Here is a 6,000-nt window from a genome sequence, read left to right on the forward strand (position 1 = left end):
GGGACTACAGGCACCTGCCACAATGCCTGGCTATTTTTTTGTTGCAGTTTGGCCAGGGAGGTTTCGAACCCGCCACCCTTTGTGTATGGGGCCTACTCACTGAGCCACAGATGCCGCCCTACCTTTGCTTTTCTATATAAATTCTAGTATAAGCCTGTTTATATCTATAAAAACTCCTTTGGGTTATACTGAGGGTGGCGGGCTTGAATTTGGTCCTGGCCAAACTGCAAACAAACAACAACTAAAAACCTCCTTTGGGAGTTGAGTTGTTGGGGGTTTTTTGTTTTTTAGTCTTTTTTTTTTTTTTGAGACAGAGTATCATGTAGAGTGCCTTGGCATCATAGCTCACAGCAACCTCAAACTTTTGGGCTTCAGCGATTTTCTTGCCTCAGCCACCAGAGTAGCTTGGGACTACAGGAGACTGCCGCAACACCTGGCTATATTTAGAGACAGGGTCTTGCTCTAGCTCAAGCTGGTCTCGACCTCATGAGCTCAGGTGATCCATCTGCCTCTGCCTCCCAGAGTGCTGGGATTACAAGCCACCATGCCTGGCCTCCTTTGAGAATTTTATTGAAATTGAGTTAAATGTATAAGTGAAAGTGGGTTAATTTGGAATCTTTACTATGTTGCGCCTTCCAACCTATGAACATGCTATGTCTCTCCATTTAATTACATTCCTGCTTTTTAAAAGTCAATGTTTTTCAGTTTATAGCATAAACATCCTATATGGGCCCCATAAATGCATTGATGTATACATGACCTATGTGTTTATGATTTAATAATAAAAAAAATCCTGTATGGGTTGTAACATGTTTATGTAAGTATATGTTTTTGGAGCTATTATAAATGTTCCTATGTTTATAATTTAGCTTTCAATTGTTCATTATTCTTTAGAAATGGGATTGATTTTTTTGTTTGTTGACTTTGTATCCTGTGACTTTGCTAAACTAACTTGTCTAGTTCTTTTGTAGAGTCCTTACATTTGTATAGTCATGTCTTCTATGAATAGGGGCAGTGATATTTCTACTGTTCCAATGTTTTTTTTTCCTTTCCTTTTCTTACCATAGTACATTGGCTAAGACTTTCACTATATTAAAACACAACAGTGAGAGTGGATATCTTTGCCATGTTTGCAGTGTTAGGGTAGAAGCACTAATCTTTCACCATCAAAGACCTTGTTAGTAGGTATAGGTATCTTGTATGTGCTTTTAACCAGGTTCAGAAATTCCCTTCTAATCCTAAATTTTTGGCCATTATTTCTTCAAATATTCCTTTTCCCTACTTTTAAACTTTCCTCTTGTGATTCCCATTAATGGTATATCTGATGCTGCCTTACAGGTAAAACTATTTTTTCTACAATATTTTTCCTTCTATTCTTCATATTGAATAATTTCTTTTGTTCTCCAAGTTTGCTCATCCTTTCTTCTGACATTATAATCTTCTGGTGAATCAATTATTTGTTTATCATTTGTTATTGTACTTTTAAGCACCAACATTTCTATTGGATTTTATATTTTCTGTATCTTTATAGAGATTTTTCCATTTATTAGGTTATTGTCATTATATTTTCCCTTAATCCTTTAAACATATTTTTCTTTATGTCTTTGAATATATCTGTCATCCTGGCTTTGAAGTTACTGTGGCTACATCCATCATTAGGGTCCACTCAGAATTAGTTATATTGACTGTTTTCTGAGTATTAATGACAATTTACTGTTATTTGCAAGTATCATATTTTGTTGTTGAATCCTGAACATTTTTTAGATCATGTATAGCAGGAAAAGGGAGGCACATTGTAGGGACTGGACAGATCCAAGTGTCCCACGAGTTAAAAATAGTTTATGATATCCAGAAGCTCACAATATAGTCAGAGTCACACAGAAAATAGGCAGCCATCACACAACACGGTGGTACACGTCTAATAGTACAGAATATGGAAGAATAACGCCATTGATATTTTCAGAAGTAGCAGAGGGAAAGAAAAGAAAGTTTCCTGGTGGTAGGAATCCATAGCTTAGTTTTAAACCAAGCAGGAGATTATTAGAACAATAACAAAAAACAAATTCAAACCATTGAGGATTTATTAAATTGGGATATGCCAAACTCTGATCAGTTTCTGGTTCTAAACCTAAAGAATAAAGTTGATTTGTTTCATATCCACAGAGAATTTTGAATTGTATATGTGTTTATATATTTTTTCATTATAGGTTATTACTGTACGGGCTGTTCTTTTGGAGAAGATTCTGATTTTTTTTCCTACTCATTCATCTCCTACTTTTCCGCATATATACTGAAATTCTCCTCTATCACTATTATTGGCAAACAGGGTCTCACTCTGATGCCTGGGCTAGAGTGCTGTAGCCTCATCATAGCTCACTGAAATCTCAAACTCCTAGGTTCCAAGCCATCCTGTATTTTTAAGTGTACATACTGTTTCCATGAAGAGATGTCCTATAGTTTAAATAGAATCATCTCCTCGTATACATTTGTATTTTTATCAGTTAGTATTTTACTTCGTTACATATCTTATATGGCCAAGGCAACAAACTTAATGGCTACAAATAACAATCATTTACTAATTCAACTGTGCCGGTTGAACACAGTCTGAGCTGACCTGGCAAAGGCTGGATGGCCCAGATGCCTCCCTTGGCTTGATTACACACAACAGTGCACGCATTTATTTGTACCTTCACCTCCTCAATTCTTTTCAGTCTTAGAATACATCCACTCCCACCCAGATCAGACCTACCCATTCCACCACACCCCTATACCTGGCCAGGACTAGAAACCTTTTGTTTATGTCTACATTGTGACTGTAGCTTTCCCTTTTATTGGGCTGATTTCCACTAACCTCATCCATCCAGAAGTTCCCAGGGGCTATTTTCTCACAGACACAGACTTCCTACAAGATGGTGGTTCCCAGGTCTTCCTGTCTAATGGCTCAAGGGCGTGGCCATCTTTCAGTTTGGGCCCCAAATGGGCTCTGGCCACTTAAAACTTACCCTTAGGAAAATCTTGTTGACAGTCTCTTGGAAGGAGAAGGGGAAGGCACTAAGGTACCCCAAACACATTTGTCTTGCCTTGGGGATGAGTTACAGCAGTTCTATCAAGCGAGTGGTAATACTTCTATGATGTAAAGACCACGTGACCGCGTGGGTGTGTCCATCCTGTCAGGGTCCTTAGGTATGGGGGAGGATAAATTGTGGTGCCAGAGCCAGCAATCGAAGTGGACTCTGACAGGAGTGCAGCCTTTGGTATCTGGTAGAGGAGTTTTAAGAGCCTGATTACCAGTGTAGGTGGGGATGTGGAACTTGTGGGAAAGAAAAATGCATGTGAATGTCATGTTTGGGGACTTTATTTGAGCCTAGTAACTAAGGAATCTGGACATTAGTAATGGGGCCTCTGCCTGTCAGTGGTTCAGGTTTAAGTAGAAGAGATTAATGCCTGAGGGTCTGCTGGTGAGAGGTTGGGGTCCATATGTTCACTCTGAATAGAAATCAGTGATTGAAAAGTGGATGGAAGGGGGGCGGGGGGTGGGGGTGGGGGCAAGATGGCAGCCAGTAACAGCTTCCTTGCAACTGGACATGGTAAGACTGGGGAGAGAAGACTCCAGGCATCTCTGGCTGGTGTGATCTGCCCAGAAATATCCTTTTGGGGACACAGGGTGTCATCGAGAGACTTCTGGACCCCATGAGAAGGACAAAAGCAGTGGAGAACTGGCAAGCGGTTGCGTGTGTCCATTCAGTCTACTCCTACCAGCAGCTGTAAGTACAGCAGTAGTGAGATTGCAAACTGGAAAGGCCTTACCTGTGAGCTGTTTTAGTTTTTTATTTTTTGACTTGGCACTCAGTTGAACTATCTTGGGAGAATTTGGGCAAGAGTGTGGAGGACTTTAAGTGCTGCCTAGGGCCCCAGACTGAACTGCTGAGCTGGATGGAACTAATAGTGTTTGGCTGTGGGCCATGTGGACCCACTGTGGGACAACTGCCCTGGCAAGCTCTGCTCTCAGGGTCGCAGAGCAAGGATCAATGGGAGACCCTGGCAGGTAATCTAGTGACTGAGAAGCCTAAAGGTGGGGACTGAGACGCCTTACAGCCTTGGCCCTCAGGGGCACAGAATGAGACTGGTTTTGGCACACTGGATGGGATACCATGTCTGAAGGGGTTATCAAAGAGCTGCTGACCTCAAGGGAACCACTCAACCCAGCACCTCCAGAGGTTGGGGTTTTTTAAGGACACATCGAAACCCTAGTCCAGAGGCAGAGTAACTTAAAGAGCAAAAGGAAGTGAAAGGAAAAATAGGGCAAGGAAATACATAAAAGAAAACACTCACGAAAAAGCATCAGCAGAAAAATCCTGGCAACATGAAAACCCAGTCCAGAGCAAACCCCACCCTCACCCCCCAGACCATGAGGAAGCTACTGCAGAGGATTCCACCTATAAAGAAATGTTAGAGGGAACTTTCCAGAATGCTCAGTGGGAAGTGGAGGAGTGGCAGCTGCCCAAGCAGCACAGAGCTAAGTGCTCCTTTCCACTCCACTGTGTGGGCCTCTGCCTGCTCACTGGCTACAGAAAATGATGAAAGAAACCACTTACTATGATGTTTTGGGAGTCAAACCCAATGCCACTCATGAAGAATTGAAGAAGGCATATAGAAAACTGGCCGTGAAGTACCACTCGGATAAGAATCCAGATGAAGGCGAGAAGTTTAAACAGATTTCTCAAACTTATGAAGTTCTCTCTGATGTGAAGAAAAGGGAATTATAGGACAAAGGAAGAGAATAGGCAATTAAAGAGGGTGGAGTGGGTGGTGGTTTTGGTTCCCCCATGGACATCTTTGATATGTTTTTTGGAGGAGGAGGAAGGATGCAGAGAGAAAGGAGAGGTAAAATTGTCGTACATCAGCTCTCTGTTACCTTAGAAGGTTTATATAATGGTGCCACAAGAAAACTGGCTCTGCAAAAGAATGTGCTTTGCAACAAATGTGAAGGCCAAGGTGGCAAAAAAGGAGCAGTAGAGTGCTGTCCCAATTGCCGAGGTACTGGAATGCAAATAAGAATTCATCAGATAGGACCTGGAATGGTTCAGCAAATTCAGTCTATGTGCATGGAGTGCCAGGGCCATGGAGAACGGATCAGTCCTAAAGATAGATGTAAAAGCTGCAAAGGAAGAAAGATAGTTCAAGAGAAGAAGATTCTGGAAGTTCATATTGACAAAGGCATGAAAGATAGCCAGAAGATAACATTCCATGGTGAAGGAGACCAAGAACCAGGATTGGAGCCAGGAGATATGATTATTGTGTTAGATCAGAAGGACCATGCTGTTTTTTTACTCGATGACAAGAAGACCTGTGCATGTGTATGGACATACAGCTGGTTGAAGCATTGTGTGGCTTCCAAAAGCCAATATCTACTCTTGACAACCAAACCATAGTCATCACCTCTCATCCAGGTCAGATTGTCAAGCATGGAGATATCAAGTGTGGCAAATGAATGCATGCTAATTTATCGTAGACCACAAGAAAAGGGTTGCCTAATCATCAAATTTAAGGTAAACTTTCCTGAAAATTGCTTTCTTTCTCCTGATAAACTAACATTCCTGGAAAAACTTCTACCATAGAGGAAGGAAGTAGAAGAGACTGATGAAATGGATCAAGTAGAACTGGTGGACTTTGATCCAAATGAGGAAAGATGGCGCCATTACAATGGAGAAGCATATGAGGATGATGAACATCATCCCAGAGGTGGTGTTCAGTGTCAAACCTCTTAATGGGGCCAGTGAATGACACTCATGCTGGCATTTTATGTAACTCAGTAACAAACGAGTGAGGAACTGTAGTCATAGTAACTCAATACTTCCCATTGTTTCTGATTTAATATTCAACTACAGTAGTATTTTAAAGGTTAAATGAAGAATAAATGCAAATATTAAAAAAAAGAAATGTTAGAAATGACAGAAAGGGAGTTTAGAATACAGATGATGAAAACAATGATGGAAATGG

At 41.1% G+C, this 6,000-nt stretch overlaps 1 pseudogene; it reads left to right on the forward strand.

Moving 5' to 3' along the window:
* The first annotated feature begins 4,574 nt into the window (after window positions 1-4,574).
* On the forward strand, window positions 4,575-5,768 carry LOC128595719 (dnaJ homolog subfamily A member 1-like; annotated as a pseudogene).
* Window positions 5,769-6,000: the final 232 nt, after the last annotated feature.

The sequence above is a fragment of the Nycticebus coucang genome, chromosome 10, assembly GCF_027406575.1.
Source record: "Nycticebus coucang isolate mNycCou1 chromosome 10, mNycCou1.pri, whole genome shotgun sequence".
NCBI lineage: Eukaryota > Metazoa > Chordata > Mammalia > Primates > Lorisidae > Nycticebus > Nycticebus coucang.